This window comes from Mirounga angustirostris, unplaced genomic scaffold (assembly GCF_029215605.1).
Source record: "Mirounga angustirostris isolate CCGP_5_RB_7025 unplaced genomic scaffold, mMirAng1.0.hap1 SCAF_8, whole genome shotgun sequence".
NCBI lineage: Eukaryota > Metazoa > Chordata > Mammalia > Carnivora > Phocidae > Mirounga > Mirounga angustirostris.
In genome coordinates, this window is record NW_026991716.1 from 92,413,105 (window position 1) to 92,440,884 (window position 27,780).

General features: G+C 41.8%; 1 long non-coding RNA gene and 1 pseudogene across 1 annotated transcript; one reads left to right on the plus strand and one right to left on the minus strand.

The window, feature by feature from the left end:
• Positions 1-126: 126 nt before the first annotated feature.
• LOC123837065 (uncharacterized) lies at positions 127-27,672 on the minus strand. Its single transcript, XR_006789145.2, has 6 exons — positions 27,478-27,672; positions 9,462-10,467; positions 8,693-8,755; positions 8,131-8,214; positions 4,984-5,113; positions 127-1,967 (listed from the first exon to the last, which is right to left on the minus strand). It is a non-coding gene; the product is annotated as an uncharacterized LOC123837065 (long non-coding RNA).
• Positions 17,564-18,070, plus strand: LOC123837066 (tubulin-specific chaperone A-like; annotated as a pseudogene).
• Positions 27,673-27,780: the final 108 nt, after the last annotated feature.

The window sequence follows — 27,780 nt, forward strand, 5'->3', positions numbered from 1 at the left end:
CTTGATTTCAGTTCAGGTCATGATCTCAGGGTCATGAGACTGAGCCTCTATGTTGGCTCTGCACATCAGGCATGGAACCTGCTTAAGATTGTCTCTCCCTCTCCCCTTACCCCTCCCTGCCCCAGTCATCCTTTCTCTTTCTCTAAAAAATAAATAAATAAAATGAACAATTATTAATGAGATAGTGGACATTCTTTTTTGGTTCTGTATTAGTTGTCTATTGTAGCATTATAAATTACTACAAACTTAGCAGCTTACAAGAACACATTATCTCATAGTTTCTGTAGGTCAGGAATCTGGGCATAACTTAGTGGGTCTTCTGCTTCAAGGTCTCTCACGAGGCTGCAATCCAGGTGTGAGCCAGGGCTGGGGTCTCATCTGAGGCTCAAATGGGGAAGCTCTCATAGTTATTGGCAGGATTCAGTTCTGTGTGAGCTACCAGACTAGGGCTCATCTTGCGGCTGGCTGCCAGCTTGAGGCTTCCCTTAGTTCCCTGCCAAATGGGTCTCTCCATAGGGTGTGCTACTTCATCCAAGCCAGCAAAGGAGTCAACAGAAAGAGTCTGCTAGCAAGATGGAAGTTACAGTCTATGTAACATAACTGTAGCAGTGACATCCCATCACTTTTCCCATATTCTGTTAGAAGCAAATCACAGGTCCCACCCACATTCAAAGGGGAGGAGATTCCACACAGCTGTGAAGCAAGGATTTTTGGGAGCTATTTCAGAATCTGTCCACCACATGTACTAAAACTTTGAGATCCACTGTGTATTTTACACTTATAATACACCTCAAGTCAGACCAGCCACATTTCAAGTTCTCAGTAGCCACTAACTGGTGGCTACCATATTGGACAGCACTTTTCTGTAACAACTAAACCCAGAGATATAAGAATTACAGGGTACTCAAGTACCGGTGTAAGCAATCATGTGTTTGTATAGAGAATTCAAACTCAAAAGAACCGGAAGCATAAAGAAGGGCACCTGGGTGGCTCAGCTGGTTAAGCATCTGCCTTCAGCTCAGGTTATGATGCCAGGGTCCTGGAATCGAGTCCCTCATCAGGCTCCCTGCTAGATGGGCAGCTGCCTTCTCCCTCTCCACCACTTGTGCTCTCTCTCGCATGCTCTCTCTCAAATAAATAAAATCTTTAAAAAAAAGAATTGGAGGGCCACCTGGGTGGCTCAGTCGGTTAAGCGGCTGCCTTCAGCTCAGGTCATGGGATCGAGTCCAGCATCTGGCTCCCTGCTCAGTGGGAAGCCTGCTTCTCCCTCTCCCCCTGCTTGTGTTCCCTCTCTTGCTGTGTCTCTCTCTGTCAAATAAATAAATAAAATCTTAAAAAAATAAAGAATTGGAAGCATAAAGATACAGAAAATTTTAAATATTTTGTTGTTGTTTAAGATTTTTTGTTTATTTATTTGACAGAGATAGCACAAGCAGGGGGAGCAGCAGAGAGAGAGGGAGAAGCAGGCTCCCTGCTGAGCAGGGAGCCCAATGCGGGACTCAATCCCAGGACCCTGGGATCATGACCCAAGCCGAAGGCAGTTGTGTAACCAACTGAGCCACCCAGGCACCCCTATTTTGTTGTTTTTAATAGGGAAAGAGTTTATTACTATCATTTAAATCCAGATCTTCAAAGCAAGTAGAGGCTAAAAAATAAGTTTTGCATTTGTTTTTACGACTTTATACTTCATACTTGCCCTGAGAGAAAGAATGAAAGGCAATTTACAGAAAGGTTAGGTGACCATAATACCAGTGGGCTCCCAGGAAGATATCTTGGTAAGTAATTGTACACTTTTCCCCTCAGTTTCTAGCAGGAGACCACTTTAGCCAGTCAACACAAAGACTCAGTCCTTTCCTTGCATGACATTTTACCAGAGCAGGAGGCGCAAAGGAGGGTGGAAGATGGGAGTATTTTCCGAGAAATTCTCCAGTTTCCCACTCAACCACTGTGTGAAGAGGATCTGTTCCCTGTTAAATTAATTAAACAAGGAGGTCATTAAAGTGAGGTGGCTCTAATATCTTGGTGGCCTACATGAGCAAACCGAAACCAAACCTAAGCCTCGAAATGCTTCAAGGTTATGAAATTGAAATCTAAAGACAACCAATCACAAATAGCCAACAAGCCTTTCCCAAATAAGGCAACTGCTTAAGCTGTAGCCAATCAAATAATCTCCTTGCTTTGCTTCCACATCTGTTCTATGAAAGTCTTGCCCCTAGCTCCTATCAGTGGAGTTCTCCTAATCACTTCCTGTCTGGTGTTGCCCAACTGGAATGGATGTTTGCTTAAATAAATGCTTCATAATTTTAATGTGCCTCAATTGATCTTGTAACTCCCCTGAGTGTGAGCTGGCAGTTCAAAGAGGAGTCTGCAGATGGACTGTTTCTTTACGAAAGCCTGAGTATCCCACTTGCAAGCCAATGGGCTCACTCCAACTCCTCCCTGCTCTTTCTGTGCTACACAGCACTCAGTTCAAACATAAATCATATATGCAAATGTGCACTTGCTTCAGCTGTTCACATGATACATTCATGCATCTGTTCTTGTGCCTTCCCCTTGTCACTTAAAGGCAGCCCCAAACTCATCCTGACATTTTGCTGAAATTTCCTATCCCATCTCCCCAACTGCCTCCTCAAAGTTTCTCTCGGAATATTACTCCTTTAGCTTCAATTCATCCTATTAATAGCAAATGTTAAATGTTAAGTGCTGGGCCACGGGCTAGTCAGCCTCACCAGGGGCTGGAGTAATTCCCCAGAGCAGAAGCCAGAGACATCAAAGGCAAGCAATGCCCAAGTCAGAGTTGTTTCCACATAATAAGTGGACCCTGTGAATTTGAAAGAGGTGGTTTAATCTTCTCAGTGTACATAATCATATATGTAGACATGAATTAATCAGAGTTATTTTCCCCTTCTAGATCCAAAAAAAATTATCTTGACTCTGGGAAGGGAGGTACTTCCATTAGTCTGCCTCCGGTGACCTGAGGTACACCCCACCCCTACTCCCGCCATTTCATAGCAAGACTCTAGGGACATCCCCAGTCCTGCTGAAGTGGAACAAAGAGGCTCCCAAGTCATGTTTCCCCGGTGACCATAACTGGTAGTACGAAAATTATGTCCTAAATCTACATCTGTGACTCACAGTCAGATGAAATATAAGATTCATAAAATATATATTGGAACCAGGGTGGAGAAATGATAGTGCCTAATTTGATTTTATGTGTCATAGTGGGAAGGACAGTGTACTTACAAAAATGTCCTCCATTAAATTCCTGTAGTAGAAAGAGTAACATCATTTTATTTTTTTTATTTTAAAGATTTTTTTTTTATTATTTATCTATTTAACAGAGATAGAGAGAGAGCACAAGCAGGAACAGCGGCAGACAGAGGGAGAGGGAGAAGCAGGCTCTCCGCCGAGCAGGGAGCCCGATGCGGGGCTCGATCCCAGGACCCTGGGATCATGACCTGAGCCGAAGGCAGGCACCTAACCGACTGAGCCACCCAGGTGCCCAAGAGTAACATCATTTAAAAAATCGTGTGATACAGAGTATCATGATATGACACCATTCTCCCCCACTCACTCATCTTTTACAAACAATTCTAAGAGGCTAAGGTTTCATTTATCACCTAGATCTGAGGTAATATATTTGTAATAAATAAAATTCCAGCCCAGGGGGTTACAGACTGAATGTGTCTCCCTCAAAATTCATATTGTAGGAGAGGAAAAATATCTTTCTAAGTTCTTGCCTAGAGCCCTTGTAACAAAAGACAGATTAACAAGAGAAAAACAAAAAGAAGTGTTTTTTTTTAACATGTATACTCCATGTACACATGGGAGACACCCAGGGAAAAATCTAACTCTCGAGGTGGCTTAGAATTCAGGCTTAAATACCATCTTCAGCTAAACTTAAAAGGAAAAAAAAAAGGCAGATGGGGTGCATAGGTGGCTCAGTCGGTTAGGTGTCTGCCTTCCGCTCAGGTCATGATCCCAGGGTCCTAGGATCGAGCCCCGCATCAGGCTCCCTGCTCAGCGGGAGTCTGCTTCTCCCTCTGCCTCTCACCCTGCTCATGCTCACTCTCTCGCTCTCTCTCGCTCTCAAATAAATAAACTTTTTAAAAAAGGAGGAGAAGAAGAAGAAAGAGAAAAGAAAGGGTGTTGGGGAGGCCAGTTTCAGGTAGGCACCTTCTCCATTGGTCACAGTCTCTTGTGATTTCGAGACAACCTTCTCTTCCTGGTGCAGAAGGAGATATCCTTACCACTGGGATTTCCCATATAAATGTAAATTTCCCTTACAAAAGTTTAATTTCTACTCCATTTTCTGAGCTTCTCCTATGTCTGCTGTTTCTTAATCACCTCAAAATAATTCTTATGCCCAAGAGGCATATTTTGGGGTGGAATATTCTGTCATTCTTCCATAAACTGAAACCTAATCCCCAATTTGATGGCATTTGGAGGCAGGGCCTTTGGGAGGTAATCAGGAGATGAGGGATTAGTTTCCTTATAAGAGAGATTCCACAGAGCTCTCTCACCCCTCTACCATGTAATAGAGGGCTCAGTGAGAGGGCTGTCTATATATTAGAAAGCAGTCCTCACTAGACACCTGAATCTGCTGTTGCCTTGATCCTGAACTTCCCTGCCAACAAAAGTGTGAAAAATAAATTTGTTGTTTATAAGCCACTTAGTCTATCATATTCTGTTATAACAACCCAAACCGACCAAGACACAAGGTGTAGACATATCTAGGCCTGCCCTTAGACCCCGATTAGGGGGGTTCCTGGCCTGTGCCTTACCACCTGGGCTACCAGGATGCATCTCCTCTGTGACCAACACTGGTCAAGCCCCCGGAAGATGCTTCTCCAACATCTCTCACCCTTCGTACTCGAGACAAAAGGCACCTGAGTACAAATGCCAGGACAGTTAGTGGGTTGTGGGAAGCACGTGAGTGGCACAAACACTTAGGTTAGAGAAAAACAAAACAAAGTAACTTACCAATCCTTCCTCTGAGATACTGTGAGTGCAGGAGGTTCTTGCATGACAGACTGTAATTTCCCAGGAGGCTGAAGGCCCATTTCCTTGCTTCTCTTCATGTTCTAATTTGTGGTTCTGGAGGTTCTCATGACTTAGGGTGGTATTCAACACAATTGACCATAACTACTAAGGAACATCTTGCGATATTAAATACAAGTTTGCATACTCATAAATGTGCTGTAACGGGCATGAAGCATGATACCAATTTCTTATACTGGACACCAAACACAAGAGTTTAAAGTGCTTTGTTTTTACTAAACTATTCAACAGCATTTAACTAAATTTTTAAAAAATATATCTAAAATGTCAGATTTATGGGGCATGTGGGTGGCTCAGTCGGTTGAGCAACTGACTCTTGGTTTTGGTTCTGGTGGTGATGTCAGGGTCATGAGGTTGAGCCCACGTAGGGCTCCATGCCCAGTGTAATCTGTTTGTCCCTCTCCCTCCCCCTCTGCCCTTCCTCCCACTGGCGGGCACAGGTGCACTCTCTCTCTCAAGATAAAATAAATAAAGGGGTGCCTGGGTGGCTCAGTCATTAAGCATCTGCCCTCAGCTCAGGTCATGATCCCAGAGTCCTGGGATCGGGCCCCACATCGGGCTCTCTGCTCCACCGGAAGCCTGCTTCTCCCTCTCCCACTCCCCCTGCTTGTGTTCCCTCTCTCGCTGTGTCTCTCTCTGTCAAATAAATAAAATCTTTAAAAAATAAATACATACATACATACATAAATAAATAAAATGTCAGATTTATATTTTTTAAAGATTTTATTTATTTATTTATTTGAGAGAGAGAGAGAGAGAAACAGCATGAGAGGGGGGAGGGTCAGAGGGAGAAGCAGGCTCCCCGCTGAGCCGGGGGCCCGATGTGGGACTGGATCCCAGGACTCCGGGATCATGACCTGAGCCGAAGGCAGTCGCTTAACCAACTGAGCCACCCAGGTGCCCTCAAATTTATTTTTATTAAAATGTTGATATTGGTTAATAATTTGTTCTTTACTTCTTAGTAATTTTGAAAATTTTTTGAAGAAAATATTATTTAATATATCTATTCCAAAAAGTTAATTTTTCTGTTTTGTATTTATTTTAATATATACTTGAATGTAAATCTATTCAAACAGTATTTGAACACAATTATATTTCTTTTTTAATCCTTCAGATCATTGCCAAAAATCTTGATAACATAGTGATTTTGCTAAAGTAAAAGTAAGAAAAACAGATTAACAGAAACATTTATAAATTATGTGTCTTTTTTGGTCTTCCCAAAAATCAGTAGCCCATCAAAAGGACATTCAGACATGTGCAATATCATTAGATTTAGTCATATTTCTTTTTTTTTTTTTTAAAGATTTTTTTTATTTATTTATTCGAGACAGAGAATGAGATAGAGCATGAGAGGGTCAGACGGGGAAGCAGACTCTCTGCCGAGCAGGGAGCCCGATGCGGGACTCGATCCTGGGACTCCAGGATCATGACCTGAGCCGAAGGCAGTCGCTTAACCAACTGAGCCACCCAGGCGCCCAGATTTAGTCATATTTCACCAACTTTCTGTATATAAAAGCTATTGCCTTAAGTATGTTTTATTTTTGTCATTATGAGGCTTTATGTGGAAAGATAAAGCAAATTTTATTTTAGTTGTTAGCTTGATTTATAGTTTTTAAATACTTAGACACTTGGAATGTACCTCCATTTGTATGCTGGCCCTGTATGTTAGTGACCTAGGATGAATTAGGTGCCTATTATTAATTCATCAGAATTAAGAGCAGTATATGCCTGGCACATTTACTCAAATGGAAATCCCTGCAGTCATTCAGATATAACAGATGCCCTTTTAAAAATGAAGTTATTCTTGTAAATTCTCCATTTATAATGCTGTCTTATGATAGGATGTCATGGACAATAATAGATACACCAGAGACATCCTTTGTAAAGTTATATACAGGAAGGTCATATATCATAAAGGAAAGAGAAAAACTTAGCAAGAGAAGGAAAGCAGATAAATTGAAGTAGACATTTTAACTGTTGTTGAAAGGCCCATATCAATGAGCCCATAATAGATAGGAGGGTAAGATCTTGTTAGACTTAATAGCCAGGGAAATGTGGGGCACCTGGGTGGCTCAGTTGGTTAAGGGTCCAACCCTTGATTTCAGCTCAGGTCATGATCTCAGGGTTGTAAGATCTAGCCCCATGTCAGGCTCCATGATGGGTGGAGCCTGGTTAAGATTCTCTCTCTTTCTCTCTCTCTCTCTCTCCCTCTCTTAAAAAAAAGGCGGGGGGGGCGCCTGGGTGGCTCAGTTGGTTGAGCGACTGCCTTCCGCTCAGGTCGTGATCCTGGGGTCCTGGGATTGAGTCCCACATCGGGCCCCCAGCTCGTCAGGGAGCCTGCTTCTCCCTCTGACCCTCTCCCCTCTCATGCTGTTTCTCTCTCTCTCTCTCTCTCTCAAATAAATTTAAAAAAAAAAAAGGCAGGGAAATAAACAATCAGTCATTTCTAGAGACTTAGAAACACCATGGAAAGGCAGGTAAGAACTTATTAATAGAAAATGGGAGCAAACATGCAAGGGAAAGAACAGGAATCAAGAAGTGTTGGGCACTCACCATGTGTAGGCCCAGTGCAAAGCACATAACGGACCTTGATACCTTCAGCTACATGACCCACTAGCCTTTTTTTTTTTTTAAGTAAACTCTGTGCCCAACGTGGGGCTCGAGCTCACGATCCCGAGATCAAGAGTCACATGCTCCACCGGCTGAGCTGGCCACAGGCCCACACCCATCAGCCTTACTAGGATTTACTACAGTAAGGCTGTACGAAGGAGACTGCCTGAAATACCTGCTAATGCCTAGAGGGCAAAGCTCCAACTTGTGAGGAAGCAGGCCCCACCTGTGCCCACCCGGCCCCATGCAGCAGCCATTTCATGCCTCTGTGCTTTTGCACATGCTTTCCTGTGGCTGGGTGCCTTAAGTCCACTAGCAAACTCCTGCCCATCCTTCAAGCCTCAGCTCAAATATCACCCTCTCTGAGAAGTCTTAGCAAATTCTGCTGGGCCCAGCATGTTTATTTCCTCTTTCTGCTTCCTTAAAGCCCTTCATATCATTATACATATTAAAACATACCATGTTGCATTACAACGATCTGTCCTTTTGTCTGTCTCCTCTGGACAGTAGCAGCTTCTTGTGGGCAGGGCAATATCCGAGCACCTATATAATAGAGGCATACTGACTGAGAGAATAATTGAGTGAACAAATATACACAGGTACTATATACCAAACAGTGACCTGTAAACAACAGACAGGTAAACAGCTAGTGTGTATCTTTCTTACACCCGAGTGTATCTTTTTTTTTATTCTTATGTTAATCCCCATACATTACATCATTAGTTTTAGATGAAGTGTTCCATGATTCGTTGTTTGTGCACAACACCCAGTGCTCCATGCAGAATGTGCCCTCCTCAATACCCACCACCAGGCCAACCCATCCTCCCACCCCCCTCCCCTCTAGAACCCTCAGTTTGTTTTCAGAGTCCATCGTCTCTCATGGTTCGTCTACCCCTCCGATTTCCCCCGCTTCATTCTTCCCCTCCCGCTACCTTCTTCCTCCTCTTTTTTTCTTCTTAACATACATTGCATTATTTGTTTCAGAGGTACAGATCTGAGCACCCGAGTGTATCTTACTTACGTTTTAGTTCAGCCTGCTGGAGGACTGAGTGTTACCCTCTTTTTCGTGGCAATATCTTTGAGACTAAAGGAAACAAGTGGATGATTCAAATGACTTATGTATGACACATGTCAACTTACGATATGACAACACTCACTTTAGACCAGTGCATCCAATAGAGCATTCTGCAGTGACGGAAATATTCTGATTTTGCCCTTTCTGATATGGTAGCCACTAGCCACATGCAGCTATTGAGCCCCTGAAAAGTGGTAAGTGCAAATGAGGAACTGAATTTTATATTTTAATTGATTTAAGAGAACTACATGTGGCTGGTAGCTTTAGACAATCATTAACCCACAAGATAGTAGGGAAGTTCTACCTCATTATCACTTTTCTGTATAAAAACAAAAATCAGCCACTGACAAGCTGATTAACCTTTCTGTGTCTCATTTTAGTTACCTGTAAACCCAACAAGAGGAACTAGAGGATAGAAGACAGACAGCTCAAAGCTCCATGAATGTACACCTCTGGGCTCAGTTCTCTTTCTGCCACAGCAAGCCCTCTGGAGGGGCAGCTGAAGGGAGCACCCCCCACCTCACCCCTTCCCAAAGTGGGAGGGCAGACAAATGCTTATGCGCCCATCCACGTGGGTGCAGGGGTTTCCTCCAGAGAGTTATAGATGATAGGTTCACTCCAATCTCTGAGTCAGAGGATCATGCAGAAAACACCTAACGCCTCTGGGGGAAATCCTAGATGCTAAATCTTACAGAAGAATGGAAAAAGGTCTCACTGGCGCACAGCAATGCATCTTCAAGCCCTTTCAATTCTTCATTCGGAGTGGTCTGGGGTCACTTCCTTCATCAGGGATAAGCCACTCAGCTTCTTTCCCTGAGGCTTTTTTTGTGCCTGGAGAGAGTGAAGCTTTGTAAATCCTGCTGTGCTTGTAATCAGGTTTACTAAGCCTGATTATCTAATTTTCACCTGCAGAAAGAAAGCATTTTGCAATCGCTCATCTCCAAGGAAAGGAAACGCCATATCCCTCCCCAGGTTCTCTGAGACAACAGGGCTCACGTGACCACAATAGCTTGGAAAGACCCAAACAGCTTTTTCTTACAAGGGACGGAGGGGGCGCGGGGAGGGGAACAATGACCACACCACCAACCCCCTGAGGACAGACAACATGGGATGGAGAGAAATTGTGGCGGGGGGGGCGGGGGGGGGGGGGCGCGGGGGCGGACAGCTGCTGTAGCTCTAGGCTAGGCCTGAGCTTCTCAAATTTGACTGAGTATCACGATCACCCCGGAAGGCTTGTTAAAAGATGACTGGGCTCTGCTCCAGAGTTTCTAATTTACTAGGTCTGGGGCAGGAGCCTAGATTGTGCATTTCTAAGTCCCTCAGTGATGCTAATGCAGATAACAATCCTGCTATCACACTTTGAGAACCACAGCTCCAAGTCACGGCTTCAGCCTCCAGCTGCTTTTCGTGCAGTTCCATACAGGGTTCGAGTCAGTTCCTCAAAATGAAAAGATGTTTAAGTGTGTGTGCACGCTGACAGACGGGGCTTAGTTTTATGTTTCCCCACTGTCTGCTCTCCCACCCCCTTGTGCCCAGACCCAAGCGCAGCAATGCAGAATGTATGCGGGTGGCATCCGGTGGGTATGAATCTCTGGAAGGTCTTTCCATCGATTCAGTCCCATGGGCAGCACCCTTGGCTGGAAAGCATGGTGGCCAAGAGCACTCCTATGCACAGAGGGACTGCCTTCTCTTCAAAGGGTCACAGCCCCCCAGCAGGACGCCTGTCAAAGAAAGAAGAAAATTCATAAATGTGTAAGGGCTTTTGACAAAGGTCTGCCTTGGCCATGCACAAGAGAAAGTTCACACTTCCACAGAAAAGCCATCAGGAAGGATGACAAAACTGTCCAGTTCACTGAAGGGTGTTAGACACCTTGTGTGTGAGCAAAAATCTGGAGCTCATCTTTTCTTTTTCTTTCTTTCTCTTTCTTTCTTTCTTTTTGCTAACATTTATACGTTACTTACCACATGCCATGCACTGTCCTAAAGACTTCACATATATTAACTCTTAATTTTTGGCATCCTTTAAGATAGCTATACTTTTATTCCCATTTGACAGTTAAGGAGACTGAGGTGTGAGGTCAAATGATAGGGCCAAAGTCACACTGCTAATAAGTAGTAGAACCAAGATTTGAATCCAAGAATCAAGAATCCATTCTAGAGAACTCTGTTGTTTTCTGTTCATCCATTTATTCATTTGTCTTGAGGAAGATTATTGACAAGAATGGAATACTTGTGTGGCCAGCATATACAATTCCCAAGAGGAAATACTAGTTGAGAAACAGCCTCAAGATATCTGTTGCTGGGTAAAAATGGAATCAAGATAAAGTGAACTGGAACTGGAAGATTTCAATGGATCCTGACAACCAGCTTCATGCCCCTAGCTTCTCTCACTGGACGGGAATATTTGTGTTGACCAGCCAGCCAGTGTTGAAAACATGGCCAAATTTTTATCCAGGTTCTTACCTGAATTTCTTTCTAATAAGCATTTATCCTGCCCCTGCTATGTGCAAAACACTATGCTAGATATTAGATGGTAAAGGTAGGAAAAGAGAAACAAAATATGGTTATCACCCTCTTGGAGTTCACATCTGGGAGGGGGTAGAAAGGTAAACAGCCAGCTAGCAAACCATTATTTATCTTATATTGTGACAATTTAGTCTGCTAGTTGAGATTTGTGAGTGCCTTCCCACTTTCACCATAGCCTTGATGGAGACATGGGAAATAGCTATTTATTTGTGTCAGGTACCCTAATGTGTACAGTTAAAATTGCACAGTTAAAAAAATTTTTTTTAATATACACCATTTTTTTTAGATTTTATTTATTTATTTGAGAGAGTGAGAGAGAGAGCACATGAGGGTGGGGGAGAAGCAGACTCCCACTGAGTGGGGAGCCTGATGTGGGACTCGATCCTGGGACTCTGGGATCATGACCTGAGCCAAAGGCAGTCGCTTAACCAACTGAGCTACCCAGGTGCCCTACACCAACTTTTTTAAAAGATTTTATTTATTTATGGGGCACCTGGGTGGCTCAGTCAGTTACGCGTCCAACTCTTGATTTCAGCTCAGGTTATGATCTCAGGATGGTGAGATCAAGCCCTGCATAGGGCTCTGTGCTCAGTGGGGAGTCTGCCTGACATTCTTTCCCTCTCCCTGTGCCCCTTCCCCTGCTTGTGCTCTCTCTGTCTTTAGATTTATTTATTTGAGAGAATGTGTATGTGAGCGTGAGTGGGGAGAGGGGCGGGGGGTGGGGGTGGGCAGGGGAGGCACAGAAGGGGAGGGAGAGGGACAAACAGACTCCTCGCTGAGCAAGGAGCCCAATGTAGGCCTCTATCTCACAACCCTGAGATCGTGACCTAAGCCGAAACCAAGAGTTGGATGCTCAACTGACTGAGCCACCCAGATGCCCCACAGTTAATTTGAAGGCATATATCCCATGCAATATTTGGACATACTTATACTAAAAAAGTATTGGTCGTTCATCTGAAATTGTAACTTAATTGGGCTTTCTGTATTTTTATTTGCTAAATCTTGCAGCCTTGTACAGATTATCTTTAATCCTCATGATAATTGTTTGAGGTAGGCACTATTATTATCTATCTTTTACATATCCAGAAACTGAGACACAGTCAGGTTAGGTAATTGTCCAAACTTACACATCTCTTAACATATACTTAGAAACCAAGTTCTTAGGCCACTTTGTTTCTACCAATGGCCAATTTTATGCATGTTATGTTGATAACTACAATCATCTGTTTCACTGGATCTCATTTTCTGACCTTGTTCTCAAATTAAGCAAAGCTCTTGGTCCTACTTTTCAGAGTTAAAAAAAGAGATTCATGTGTTATGTAAAGGGAAGATAGGGATAGCATTTCTTCATTATGGAAAAAATCAGATCCATAATTTTTTTTTTTTTAGATTTTATTTATTTGAGAGAGAGCACAAGCGGGGGGTGGGGCAGGAGAAGCAGAGGGAGAGGGACAAGCAGACTCCCCACTGAGCGTGGAGCCTGAGATCATGACCTGAGCCGAGGTCAGACGCTCAACCAACTGAACCACCCAGGTGCGCCCAGATCCATAATTTCTAAGAAGGTGGTGTGGCTTATTGAAACACAAGGGAATGAAGACCAGATTCTGGAATCACGTGATGCCAGAGGAGGAGAGAGCCCTACAACTCAACAAGAAATCTGTTCTAGGGGACAGATGGCATTAACAGCATTACAAGCTTACATTCTGGAACATCTGAGTTTGAAATTCTTCAAACAGCAACAGCCTTGTTTCTTTGTACGACAATTAAAGCCACCCGACAGTGAGGAAGTGAATTTAGCTTGGTTCTTTGTGATATTGATCCTTTCAGCTCTGCCTCTGACTCCCCTTATCAGTCATTTTCCCTCAGATGTTAAAATGAAAACAAAGCCTATCTAATAGTGAGCCAAAGCATTGGAAACACCACTGACCTTGACTCTAGACTCAAAGCAAAGGTGTCCCCTGCCCTGTCTCCATCAAACATCAATGGCTTATCAAAAGTTCAACATTTAGTTAGTAGCAGTGAATTTTAAGGTTACTAACATATGACACAACTACTTACAGTGGCTTTTATTTTTTCCAAATTTTTTTCTCCCTTAGCAGAAAAAGGAGTTTTTATGACCAGGCCATAAGATCTGCTTCTATTCAAGCTCTAATTATATTGGATTGAGCCATATGAAATTGCTATCTTTGTAGGTTAAAAATTATCAAATATCAGCAATCTCATATGGTTCACCTAATATAAATACACAGATAATATCTGCCATTTGCAACAACACGGATGAACCTGGAGGGCATTATACTAAATTAAATAAACCAGACACTGAAGGAAAAAAAATGCATGATCTCACTTATATTTGGAATCTAAAAAAGTCAAATACACAGAAGCAGAGAGTATAACAGTAGTGACCAGGAGCAGGAAGGTGGGAAATAGGGCGAGACTGGGAGCAAAGCTGCAGTTATGTACAATGAGTGAGTCTCCAAAGCTAATGTACAGCATGATGGCTATAGTTAATAATACTATACTGAATAATGGAAATTCGATGCAAGAGTAGATTTCAGGTGCTATCATCACACACACAGAAATAGTAACCATGTGAGGAGATGATATATTAATTAGCTTGACTATAGCAATCATTTCACCATGTATATGTATATTACATTATTGTCTTGTACACTTTATTTCTGTGTGTTGTACACTTTAAATACAATGTTTATTTAAAAATAAAATTTTAGGGGTGCCTGGGCGGCTCAGTTGTTTAAGCATCTGCCTTCAGCTCAGGTCATGATCCCAGGGTCCTAGGATCAAGCACCATGTCGGGCTCTCTGCTCAGGCGGGGAGCCTACTTCTCCCTCTCCCTCTGCTTGCAGCTCCCCCTGCTGTGCTCTCTCCCTCTCTCTGTCAAATAATAAATAAAATCTTAAAAAAAAAATAAAAAATACACATATTTTAAAAGATTAAAAAATTACACATGATATATAAATAAATACAGTCCTCCTTCATTCCCCCTGGTCATTTTAAGAATAATGACAAAAGATTCTCTAAAGGTTCCTAGTTACCTATACAATATGCAAACAATATAGATCTTAGTAAATTGTGGGAGAGCAGAGAATAAATGGTGGCAAGGGAGCATTCATGGAAAATTAGAACAAATTATAGATTCAGAGCTTGAACATAATTACACAAAACATGAAAAGCTGCCCCTGAGGTTATTCCAAAACACATGGTTCAAAGAACAGAGGATATCCCTGGCCAAAGAACTTTTCCTTTTCATTTTACTAGTAAGTTATAATTTTGGGGGGGCGCCTGGGTGGCTCAGTCAGTTAAGCGTCTGCCTTCAGTTCAGGTCATGGTCCCAGGGTCCTGGGATGGAGCCCCACATCGGGCTCCCTGCTCTGCAGGAAATCTGCTTCTCCCTCTGCTCCTCCTCCCACTCGTTCTCTCAATCTCTCAATTTCTCTCTCAAATAAATACATAAATCTTTTTTTTAAGTGTTTTTGACAACTTCTGAGGCCTTCTCTGAATGGCATGGAAAAGCTTCAACACAATTTGTAAAGGTGTCTACAAATACTAAGAAATATTGAAAATTACCTGTTGTTTTTGGCATAATAGTAAAGTCTACCTGCTGGTTTTCTCCAAGTTCGGTACCTCTAAGTTGTATACCTTTCAGAGCTGGTGGGGGCCAGTCTTAGGATGGCTTTTAGCACAAACGTCACATTTTTGAACAGTGCTCTAAAAATTGGGACCCACAATATACTTCTGGGTCCACTTAAGAGTAGTATCTTAGGGGCGCCTGGGTGGCTCAGTTGGTTAAGTGACTGCCTTTGGCTCAGGTCATAATCCTGGAGTCCCGGGATCGAGTCCCGCATTGGGCTCCCTGCTCAGTGGGGAGTCTGCTTCTCCCTCCGACCCTCCTCCCTCTCATGCTCTCTGTCTCTCATTCTCTCTCTCTCAAATAAATAAATAAATAAATAAAAATCTTTAAAGTTATAATTTTTGGTTTGTCCTTCAGGCTAGTGTACTGAACAAATAAAAAGCACATTTATTTTTAAAAACTGTCATGTCCCCCAATAGAATTGTTGGTACTTAAATATATTTGTGTGGGGGGTGCTGAGAGTATTTCTCATTGTTTCATGTTTTGGATCACTTGCTTCCTTGTATGTTATTGGCGTTGTCATCCCTATTGGCTCTAAGATCCTTTTAACAGTGAACATTATTAGGTTTATGCAACTCTGAGGGAACAAGTCATAACTATGCAATAGATTTACTTTGTTATGGGTAGAAGGAAAGAAGCCAGCAGCATCTGCTACAGGTTTTTCGTATCCTAAGGTGATTGCCATAGGAATCTATATTTAGATATTTAGTTAGCGTTCAACAAATTTAATTTATTTGCCATAAATCAATCTAGACCAGTAATCCCAACTGTGGTCCAAAGAATGTTATTTCTGAAAATACTTGTGGGATACAGTTAAACTAGTCCTTAGAGGAAAACGTAATACCTTTAAATGCTTGCATGAGAAAATAAGAGAGGCTAAAAGTTGAGCTAAGCATCTAAAGAAATTAGAAAAAATACAACAAAATAAACTGAAAGAAAGTAAAAGGAAGGAAGGAAGTGATAAAGAAAAAAATAAATCCATTAACTGGAAAACATGTATATCATCAAATGGATTTTTTAAAAGCCAAAAGTTGGGTATTTAAAAACACTATTAAAACTGACAACCTCTGGGAAAAAAAATGGATTAAGGAAAAGAAAAAAATAAGATGGAAACAAATACACTAATATTTTAAAAGATAAAATATTATAAACAATTTTATGCTATTTAATTGGGAAACGTAATGAAATAATTCATGGAAAATTTAACTTAAAACTAATTCAAGAAGAAATAGAAAGTTTGGGTAGTCCTATTTTAAAAAGATAATAATGTATGGGCGCCTAGGTGGCTCAATCAGTTTAGTGTCTGACTCTTGGTTTTCACTCGGGTCATTATCTCAGGGTCCTGGAATCAAGCCCCACATTGGGCTCCATGTTTTACAGGATTTCTTCTCCTTTAAGTGCTCACTGTTCTTGGTCATGCCACTTTGAAGAATGAAGAGGTAGACCAGACAGAGAGTGGTGGGCTGCAAAGCAAAGTTTATTGAGCAATAGTAAAGTTTATTGAGTGATAGAATACAAAGCTCCCAAAGAGGGAGGGGACCCGAGAGGGTTGCCACTGTTGTTTCTAAGTCTAGGGATTTTTAATCTGATTAAAGCCCTTCCAGGGCTCCTCCAAGGATGGTGTAAAATCCTTTTAAGGGTAGTTTGCCTTTCTTCCAACTATCCTTCATTACATGCTCAGTGCAGTCTGCTTGTCTCTCTCCCTCCCCCTCCACTTGTGCACGCTCGCACTCTCTCTCAAATAAAAGCTAAAAACAAACAAAACAAAACCCCATTTTATTTATTATTATTTTTTTTTATATTTTATTTTTAGGTAATTTCCACACCCAACATGGGGTTTGAACTCACAACCCCAAGATCAAGAGTCACACACGCTCCACTGACTGAGCCAGCCAGGTGCTCCAAGAAACCTACTTTAATTATAAATTTCATAAGAGAATTTTTTTTAATGGCCAAGCTGGGTTTATACAAGAATGGTTTAATATTAGAAAATCCAGGGGTGCCTGGGTGGCTCAGTCAGTTGACTGACTCTTGATTTCGACTCAGGTCATGATCTTGGGGTCAATCCCATGACCCCAACATCGGCTCCACACTCAGCAGGGAGTCTTCTTGAGATTCTTTCCCTTTTTTGCCCTCCCCCTCTGCCCCTCTCCTCATGCATACTCTCTCTCAAATAAATAAATAAAGTCTTTTTTAAAAAAACCCATGAACACAATCACAACATATTAAAGGAGAAAAACCATGTGATCTTCTCAAATACATGCAGAAATGGTGTTTGAGGGACACCTGGCTGGCTCAGTTGGTGGAGTATGGGATTCAATCTCAGGGTTGTGAATGTGAGCCCCATGCTGGGTGTAGAGATTACTTTAAAAAATAAAATCTTAGGGACGCCTGGGTGGCTCAGTCGGTTAAGCGTCTGCCTTCAGCTCAGGTCATGATCCCAGGGTCCTGGGATTGAGTCCCACATCGGGCTCCTTGCTGAGCAAGGAGCCTGCTTCTCCCTCTGCCTGCCTCTGTCTCTCTCTCTCTCTGATAAATAAAATCTTAAAAAAATAAAAAATAAAATAAATAAAATCTTAAAAAAAAAATGGTTTTGATAAAACTCAAAATTCAGTCCTTCCTGCGGCGCTTGAGGGATCATGGCTGATCCTTGCGTGAGGCAGATCAAGATCAAAACTGGTGTGGTGAAGCGATTGGTCAAAGAAAAAATGATGTATGAGAAAGAAGCAAAACAACAAGAAGAAAAGATAAAAAAAACGAAAGCTGAAGATGGTGAAAATTATGCCATTAAAAAGCAGACAGAGATCCTGCAAGAGTCCCAGATGATGATCCCAGATTGCCAGCGCAGGTTGGAAGCAGCATAAACCGATCTTCTGCAGTTATTAGAGAGTGAAAAAGACTTGGAAGAAACTGAGGAATATAAGGAAGCATGTTTAGTCCTGGATTCAGTGAAGTTAAAAGCCTGAAGTTTTTCTGTACAGGGTGTTTTCTGCATTAAATCCTGGGATCCATTCCACAGTTCATTATTTTTGACCACTGCTGTATGTTCAAATAGTATGAGAATGTGGTTCTTTTTATGCAGTTGCATATATTTTTCTTTGCCTAATTTAACGTGCCAAATAAATGAGTTCGTCTAAAAAAAAAAAACAACTCAAAATTCATTCATGATTAAAATCTATAATATTCTAGGGGCACCTGGGTGGTTCAGTCAGTTGGGCATCCAACTTGATTTTGGCTCACATTGGTCATGATCTTGGGGTCCTGGGATCAAGCCCTGTGTCAGGCTCCCCGTTTGGCAGGGAGTCCGCTTGAGGATTCTCTCTCTCCCTCTCCCTCTGCCCTCCCCCGCCCCCACTCAAGCAAGCGCTCTCTCTCAAATGAATAAATCTTTTAAAAAATCTATAAAATATTCTATAGCAAAAGAAATATAAAAGGGTGCTTCTTTTTTTTTTTTTTAAAGATTTTATTTATTTATTCATGAGAGACAGAGAGAGAGAGAGAGGCAGAGGCAGAGGGAGAAGCAGGCTCCCCGCAGAGCAGGGAGCCCGATGCGGGACTCGATCCCAGGACCCTGGGATCATGACCTGAGCCGAAGGCAGACGCTTAACCGACTGAGCCACCCAGGCGTCCCAAAAGGGTGCTTCTTAATCTGGAAAAAAGAAGGTATGCCAAAACCTTTAGCAAATATCACTTTTTTTTTTTTTTTTAGAGAGAGAGAGCAGGGCGGGCCATGGGGGGTAGTGGGTTGGGGAGCGACACAAGGAGAGAAAGCAAGTCTCAAGCAGGCTCCACACCCAGTGCTGAGCCTAACACATGACTTGATCTCACCACCCTGAGATCATGACCTGAGTCAAAATCCAGAGTCCAATGCTTAACTGACTGAACCACCCAGGCACCTCATGCAAATATCACTTTTAATAGAAAAAAAAGCATTCCTTTTAGAATCTAAATGACCCTCCCACTGCTTTTGTTCAACATTGTACCAGAGCACTGAACCAACAGTGAGATAAGAAGATTTAAGAAGTACAAAGATTAGAAAAAAAAGCTATTAGACACATGAAAAGATCCTCAGTATCACTAATCATTATGAAAATGCAAATGAAAACCACAATTAGGTTATCCCCTTACACCCATTAGAATGACTAAGATCAAAAAGCCAAGAAATCACAAGTGTTGGTGAGGATGTGAAGGAAAAAGAACCCTTGTGCACTGTTGGCAAGAATGTAAATTGGTGCAGCCACTATGGAAAACAGTACAGAGGTTCTTCAAAAATTAAAAAAGTAATACCATATGATCCATAATTCCATTACTGGATATTTACCAAAGAACATGAAAACACTAATACAGGGCGCCTGGGTGGCTCAGTTGGTTAAGCGACTGCCTTCAGCTCAGGTCGTGATCCTGGAGTCCCGGGATCGAGTCCCGCGTCGGGCTCCCTGCTCGGCGGGGAGTCTGCTTCTCCCTCTGACCCTCCCCCCTCTTGTGCTCTCTCTCTTTCTCTCTCTCTCTCTCGCTCATTCTCTCTCTCAAATAAATCAAAAAAAAAAAAAAGGAAAACACTAATACAAAATGATATATACACGCCTGTCTATTGTGGCATTATTTACAAGAGCCAAGATATGGAAGCAATCCAAGTGTCCACTGATAGACAAATGGATAAGAAAGATGTAGTACATGTATGTGTATATGTGTGTGTGTACACGTACATATGTGCACACATACACATACACACAGTGGAGTATTACACAGCCAGAAAACAGAAGAGATCATGCCATTTGCAACAATATGGATAGACCTAGAGGGTATCACACTAAGTGAAATAAGTCAAAAATGGAAAGACAAACACCATATGATTTCACTTATATGTGGAATCTAAGAAAACAAATGAGGGGCGCCTGGGTGGCTCAATCAGTTAAGCATCTGCCTTGGGCTCAGGTCATGATCCCAGGGTCCTGGGATGGAGCCCAGAGTCAGGCTCCCTGCTCAGCGGGGAGTCTGCCTCTCCCTCTCCCTCTACTCCTCCTCCCCCTGCTTGTGCTCTCTCTCACACTGTCTCTCTCAAATAAATAAATATTTTTAAAAAAATAAGTAAAAAATAAAAAAACGAATAAATAAACAAAAGGCAGAATCAGACTTATAGAGAACAAACTGATCGCTGCCAGAGGGGAGGGGGTGACAGGATGGGCAAAATGGATGAAGGGGATTGGAGGACACAGGCTTCCAGTTATGGAATGAATAAGCCATGGAAATAAAAGGCACAGTGTAGGGGATACAGTCAATGGCATTGTAATAGTGTTGTATGGTGACAGATGGTGGCTACACTTGTGGTGAGCATGGCATAACATATAGAGAAGTTGAATCACTGTGTTGTATACCTGAAACTAATATAAAATTCTGTGCCAAGTATACTGAAAAAAAAATGCTAAAAAAAATAGAAACAAAACTATTATCATACACAGATATGATTGTCCACATAGAAAGTCCTAAACACTCTATGGAAATATAAAACCATTCATGTATAATTAATGAGAGCACAGTAAGGTGGCTGAATAAGAGTTCAACTTACCAAACTCAGTTGTATTGCTATACACTAACAAGAAGTGGTTAGAAAATACAACTGGGGGGGGGGCACCTGGGTCGCTCGGCTGGTTGGGTGTCTGCCTTTGGCTTGGGTCATGATCCCAGGGTCCTGGGATCAAGCCGTCCATTAGGCTTCCTGCCCAGCAGGGAGCCTGCTTCTCTCCCTCTGCCTGCCGCTCCCCCTGCTTGTGCTCTCTCTCTTTCTCTCTGACAAATTAAAATCTCCAAAAAAAAAAGAAAGAAAAAATATAACTGGGTACAGACAGACAAAGCTAATGTGTAGTAATAGAGGTCAGAATAGTGATTCTCTTTTGCATTGTTCACTGGAAGGAAGCATGATAGAGCCTTCTGGTGTGTTGGAAATACTCTATATCTTTTTCTGTATGGTAATTATAGGAATGATACATATGCACAAGGTCACTGAGCTTATACTTAAGGTTTGTGCACTTTACTATGTAAGTTTTACATCAGTAAAAAAGTTTTCAAAATGTTACTAAATGATACAATTTGAAATGGCAAGAAAAATATATGGTACCCAGGAATACATAGTCTCCCCCTAAGTCACGGTGTTTCACATTACACAGTTTCAGTCATCTGTAGTTAACCATGATCTGGAAGCAGATGATCCTCCTTCTGACAAATCATCAGGTCAGTAGTATCTTAATGCTACAATGCCTATATCACGCACCTCACTTCATCTCATCACATAGGCATTGTATCATCTCACATCAACACAAGAAGGATGAGTATAGTATAAAATATTTTGAGGGAAAGAGACCACATTTACATAACTTTTATTGCAGTATATTATTATAATTATTCTATTATATTATTAGTTACTGTCATTAACCTCTTACTGTACCTAATTTATAAATTAAACTTTATTAAAGGTATTGTATGTATAGGCAAAAACTGGGATTGAGCCCCGCATCGGGCTCCCTGCTCTGTGGGAAGCCTGCTTCTCCCTCTCCCACTCCCCCTGCTTGTGTTCCCGCTCTCGCTGTGTCTCTCTCTGTCAAATAAATTTAAAAAAATCTTAAAAAAAAAAGATAAATTATTGAAAAATATTAAAGAAGTTCTAAACAAAAGGAGATATAGGTCATGTTCATTTTATTGGAAAACTCAAGATTATAAAAAATATTGATTAGTTCTAAACTAATGCAAATTGAAGAAGTCAGATAAGGGAGTGTTGAAAGATAAACTGAGGCAGGGGTGCCTGGGTGGCTCAGTCGGTTGAGCATCTGATTCTTGGTCTAGGCTCAAGTCGTGATCTCATGGGTCCTGAGGTTGAGCCCCACGTTGGGCTCTGCACTCAGTGGGGAATCTGCTTGAGATTCTCTCCCTCTGCCCCTCCCCCCATGCACGTGTGTGCAATCTCTCTCTCTCTCTCTAAAATAAATAAATCTTTAAAAATTTTTTTGAGGGGCACCTGGGTGGCTCAGTCGATTAAGCGTCTGCCTTTGGCTCGGGTCATGATCCCAGGGTTCTGGGATCGAGTCCCGCATTGGGCTCCCTGCTCAGGGGGGAAGCCTGCTTCTCCCTCTCCCACTCCCCCTGCTTGTGTTCTCTCTCTCTCTCGCTGTGTGTCTCTCTGTCAAATAAATAAATAAAATCTTTAAAAAAAATTTTTTTAATAAAAAAGATAAATTGAGGCATATTAAAAATTCTAAGAGTTTATTTCAACAGAAATCAGATTTGAATCAGACAGCACCAAAATGGAAGTGGTTATGAGCACTCCACTGACAGGAGCTCAGGGAAAGACCTATGGAGGAAAGGCAGAAGCAAAGTAAGGAAATAATTGACTGGTTATAGCTTAAAGCCTACTTGGCTGTTTTTGATTGGTCATCCTTAGTATTTTGGTCTCATAACCTTGAGGCATTTACAGACTTAGATTTGCTCATATAGGCCACCATGGCATTAGACCCACATCAGTCTAATGGCCTCTTCAATTTAATTAACAGTAAGCGATGGGAGTACAGGGGGGAATGGTCTGCCAAATATCAAAACTTATCACACAGCTGTTTTATTAAGACTGTATATAAAAAAAAAAAGACTGTGTAGTATTGGTAGAGGGACCAATGGAATATAACAGAGAACTTAGCAACACACACACACAGATACTTGACATATGACAGAGGTGTCATTCAGGTCCCTAATGAAAGAACACCTAGAGAACTGTGATCCTTATGGGGGATAAAAAAAAAGATGAAATTGAATTCTTCCCTCACACCACACATAAAAAACAGTTCCAAATGGAATAGACTTAAATATGAAGGATAAAACTCTAGAACTGTTGAAAGAAATGAGAAGATACCTTCATGACTTTCAAGGTTGGGAAATTTTTCCTTTTTTTTTAGAAATATTTTTTTATTTTTTATTTTTTTAATTTTTTGGTAAGCTCTATGCCCAACATGGGACTTGAACTCATGACCCTGAGATCGAGAGTCACACACTCCACCGACTGAGCCAGCCAGGCGCCCCAGGAAAGATTTCTTAAACAAAAACTACAATGCGTTAGCCACTGAAAACAAGACTGATAGATTCAATTACGAAGGCCATCAGAGTATACGACCCCAAAATATGCAACTTTGGCATAAGCGTTATTTGGGGCTGAAGGCAACTGAAAAACAGCAAAGGCAAAGCTTTCCACCCTCCTGCTTTCTACCTAAAAGCAGGGTGTATAAATTTTCCTTTATGAAGGCGCTCCCCTTACTTCTCCCAACCCGGAAGAAAAGAACTGCCAGAGACACTCTTATCACCCCAAGACTGCATGAGATTGAGTCTGCATAACAAAGGTTACTAAAATAGTCCTTCTCTTCCATTAGTTCCCCCTGCCCCCGTATTTATCTTCCTGCAATTTACTACCCCTAGAAGCCTAAACTATTTTCCTTTGTCTTGCCACTTCTCCACAATTTATTGCCCTTTGTTAAGATAGTATTAGATCCCCTAATTCTAACCACCCCTTTGAGCTGATCATCACAGTTCTCCTGTGTGTATGTACTTTGCACACATAAACAAACTCTGGGGGTTTTTTCTCCTGTTAATCTGTCTTTTGTCAGTTTAATTTGAAAGATCCCAGTTACTGAATATAAGAGGATGAAGGAAAGAGGTTTTTCACCTCCCCTATAATTACATTAAAAATAAGAAGCCATTGGGGTGCCTGACTGGCTCAGTTGGGAGGAGCATGTGATTCCTGATCTCGGGATTGTAAATTTGAGCCCCACGTTGGGTGTACAGATTATTTAAAAATAAAATCTTTAGGGGCACCTGGGTGACTCAGTCGTTTTAGCATCGGACTCTTGATTTTGGCTCAGATCATGATCTCAGGGTTGTGAGACTGAGCTCCTTCTCAGGTTCTGCACTCAGCACAGTCTGCTTCTCTCCCTCTCCCTCTGCTCCTCCCCCTGCTCGCACATGCTCTCTCTCTCTCTCTTAAATACATCTTTAAAAATAAATAAAATAAAATCATTAAACAAAATTGGACAAAACAGATGAAGAAACAAAAACTGCCAACAAGCAAATGAAAAGATGCTCAACTTTATGAGTAATCAGAGAAACGCAAATTAACAGCACAATGAGATACCATTACACTCCCACTAGATTAAAATTGAGAAGCATGACAGTGTAAAGCTGCACTTACTAAAAGAATATGAACCAAACTGGAAAGCCTCACATACTGCTTGGTCAGATAATAATCATTTTGGTAAACAGTTTGGCTTATCTTATAAGGCTGAACATACACGCACACTCAAAATTCCAGTAATTTTACTCCTAAATCGATGCCCTCTGAAAATTTTGGCTTAAATAAATTTGAAAGATGGTTCATGGATACATTTTCTAATATAGTAAAAACAAAAACAAAAAATCAGAAAAGTAGCCATAGTCCATCAACAGAAGAATAAAAATAAATTATGGTAAAGGGGTGAAAGGGAGTGGGAGGTACAGGCTTCCAGTTATGGAATGAGTAAGTCAAGGAGATGGAAGGTACAGCACACAGCATATAGTCAATGGTATTGTGACAGTGTTGTATGGTGACAGATGGTAGGTACATTTGTGGGGAGCACAGCATAACGTATAGAGAAGTTGAATCACTATATTATACACCTGAAATTAGGGTAGCATGTGTATCAACTGTACTTCAGCTAAAAAAAAAAAAAAATACTGGCCACCTGGGTGGCTCAGTTGGTTAAGCAACTGCCTTTGGCTCAGGTCGTGATTCTGGAGTCCTGGGATCGAGTCCCACATCGGGCTCCCTGCTCAGCAGGTAGTCTGCTTCTCCTTCTGCCCCTCCCCCCACTCTCTTTCATGAGCCCTCACTCTCTCTCTCAAATAAATAAATAAATAAATTTTTAAAAAATAGTCCATTCCAAAAAAAGAAAGCAAGCAAGCAACTAAGCAAGGGCCTCATAAACCCAAATCAGGAGCACGGTTACCAGGATCACTACACCGCTGAACTCCATGGGAGCCATTTCTGTTGCAGGTCTTGTGCATGATGCATGCAGTGAGTTCCTAGAGTTCTGGTGGTACTTGTGTTTACCTTCACCGGGAAGGCAAGTGAATGGAAAAGGAAACTACACAGAAAAGTGGGCAAGGGTATAAACTGGCAAATCAAAGAAGAGAAAATCTGAATGATCAACAGCTATACAAAAAGATACTCAATCTTTATTCCAATCAGGGAAAGTTTACAAGTTAAAACAAGGTGCCATTTTCCATCCATAGGACTGACACTATTTAAAAATCTGATGACAGGGCGCCTGGGTGGCTCAGTTGGTTGACCTCAGGTCATGATCCCGGGGTCCTGGGATAGAGCCTCCCATCGGGCTCCCTGCTCCGCGGGAAGCCTGCTTCTCCCTCTCCCACTCTCCCTGCTTGTGTTTCCTCTCTCGCTGTCTCTCTCTGTCAAATAAATAAATAAAATCTTTTAAAAAAAAAAAAAGAAGAAATGGAATGAATCTCAAAAATAAAGTGAACTGAAGAAAATATCACATTTTATCTATTCAATTTTTTAAAATTAAATAATCTCTCATATATCTCATTTGTGTGAGATAACTAGAACTTGTTACTTGCTTGTATTGTTTGTGTGTGGGCAGGAATGATCTGGAAGAGTGTGAAAAATTGATGATTCAGGAAAGAGCAGAGCCAAAAGAATAAACTCCTTGAGAAGGTGAGAGGAGATGGGGTGCAGAGTGGAGGGATGGGGCTTTGTAATGGATTGTTCTTAAAATATTTTTGGTGATTAGCTAACCTTGAGGTTTGGGATAAGCAAGGTGAGGCAGTGGAAAGGAACTTTCTTCTCCAGGTAATCTTTCTCCACTTAAACAAAGAAATAAATAAGCAGGGGCGCCTGAGTGGCTCAGTCGGTTAAGCGTCTGCCTTCGGCTCAGGTCATGACCCCAGGGTCCTGGGATTGAGCCCCACATTGGGCTCCCTGCTCTGTGGGGAGCCTGCTTCTCCCTCTCCCTCTGTGCTCTCGCTCTTTCTCTCTTCCAAGTAAATAAATAAAATATTTTAATAAAAAAAAAAAGAAAGAAGCAGTAAATAAGTTGTAAGAGGAAATATAAGAAAATAAAATCCAGCCTGTAACAATGTTGAGAGTATGGACAGTGAAGCTGCTCCTCCTGCATTAAAAAAATAAATTTATCTACAGGCCCCAACCAAAGGCACCATCTGATTTACTCATCTCTTTACATAAGATTAATTATTTGAGCTAAATTAAAATTCTCATCTTGTGATCTGAAGTAGCATAGCCCTGTTGACTGAAATGGGAATTTGGTCCACTAGGTGGTCTGAATTTGTGAAAACTATAACCCCCAAAACACACTACAGCCAGGACCACCTGCCCAGGTGAAAAAAGAATGGGATGTTTCCTTCTTTTTTTCTTTTGTAAGTGGGCTCCACACACAACATGGGGCTTGAACACCTGACCCTGAGATCCAGAGTCACATGCCCTACCAACTGAGCCAGCCAGGTGCCCAAGAAAAAAATTACAAATCACAAATATATGTACCCCCAGCCCCCCACATACTACTTGTTAATCTCACAGCAGTTTTTAATATTAATTAGCATTTTAAGTTAAAAACTAACTTGATTCATCTAATGAAATGTCTCTTTTTTTAAAGGCCAGTGACCAAGTTGGGTCTGTGTAACCCATTTTCATTGTATTCTTTTATCTCCTCCTGTAATCATGCACAATTATACAGTAATTTTGTAAGTTTATAATAATACTGATAAACCCCTATTACTGGCAGATTTAACAATTTATCTGTAATCTTCTCCGAAAGTAAATGCAACTGTATATCACCCAAAATGTCAACAGTATAAACTGAGTTGACAGTTGTACGAAGTTGTATCATTTCAACATTTGAAATAATTTGTAACCCCTCTTTCTTACTGTTTGAATGCAACCAAATAGCCACTGTGTGAAGCAATTAGGAAGCAGTGGAAAATAATGTGTAGCAGACTTAGAGCTGGTGAGGACGGGAAAGAGAAGGGAGGATGCTCTGATAACGGAGGGGGGGATCGCTATTTTTAATTTAACAGCATGTATCCCCATAAGCATTAATGTGGATATGTATAAAACAGGTTGTCCCTTGGAAGTTCTTTCTTTGGTTTCTGGTTTATCTTTTTACGTTGCAAAAGGGTTTGTTTCCACAAGGTCCATGGCTAAGCAGTCTTTTCAGACTTTTTTTTTTTTTTTAAGATTTTATTTATTTATTTGAGAGAGAGAGCACATGAGAGGGGGGAGGGTCAGAGGAAGAAGCAGACTCCCTGCCGAGCAGGGAGCCCGATGCGGGACTCGATCCCGGGACTCCAGGATCATGACCTGAGCCGAAGGCAGTCGCTTAACCAACTGAGCCACCCAGGCGCCCTTTTCAGGCTTTTTTATTTGGCCATCTAATCAGCTACTGCATGAGAGTTATGACCCAGTTACCTTTTAATCAATTTATTCTTGGAAAAGATGTTGTGAACTTACCTTATTTTATTAGTAAGTTCTGGCAGGTATGTACATTTTTATGGAGGCAACGTTATAACTCTCAAAGATGTTCAAAAGGGTTTGTGACCCCAGAAAATCCAAGGACACTGCATGAAGATAAGCTCTCTTCAGCCACGTGGAAACACGGCTCCGGCTTCCGGGCTCGAATCCGCTGGGGCCTGTCCTCTGAGCAGTCCTCCGAAGCGCCATCTCCAGCAGGGGTCGCTGCGCCGCCGCCGCCGCGCCCGTGAGCCCCGCCCGGCCCGCTCTCGCCGCGGCGGCGCTGACGGAAGGGGCGGGGCG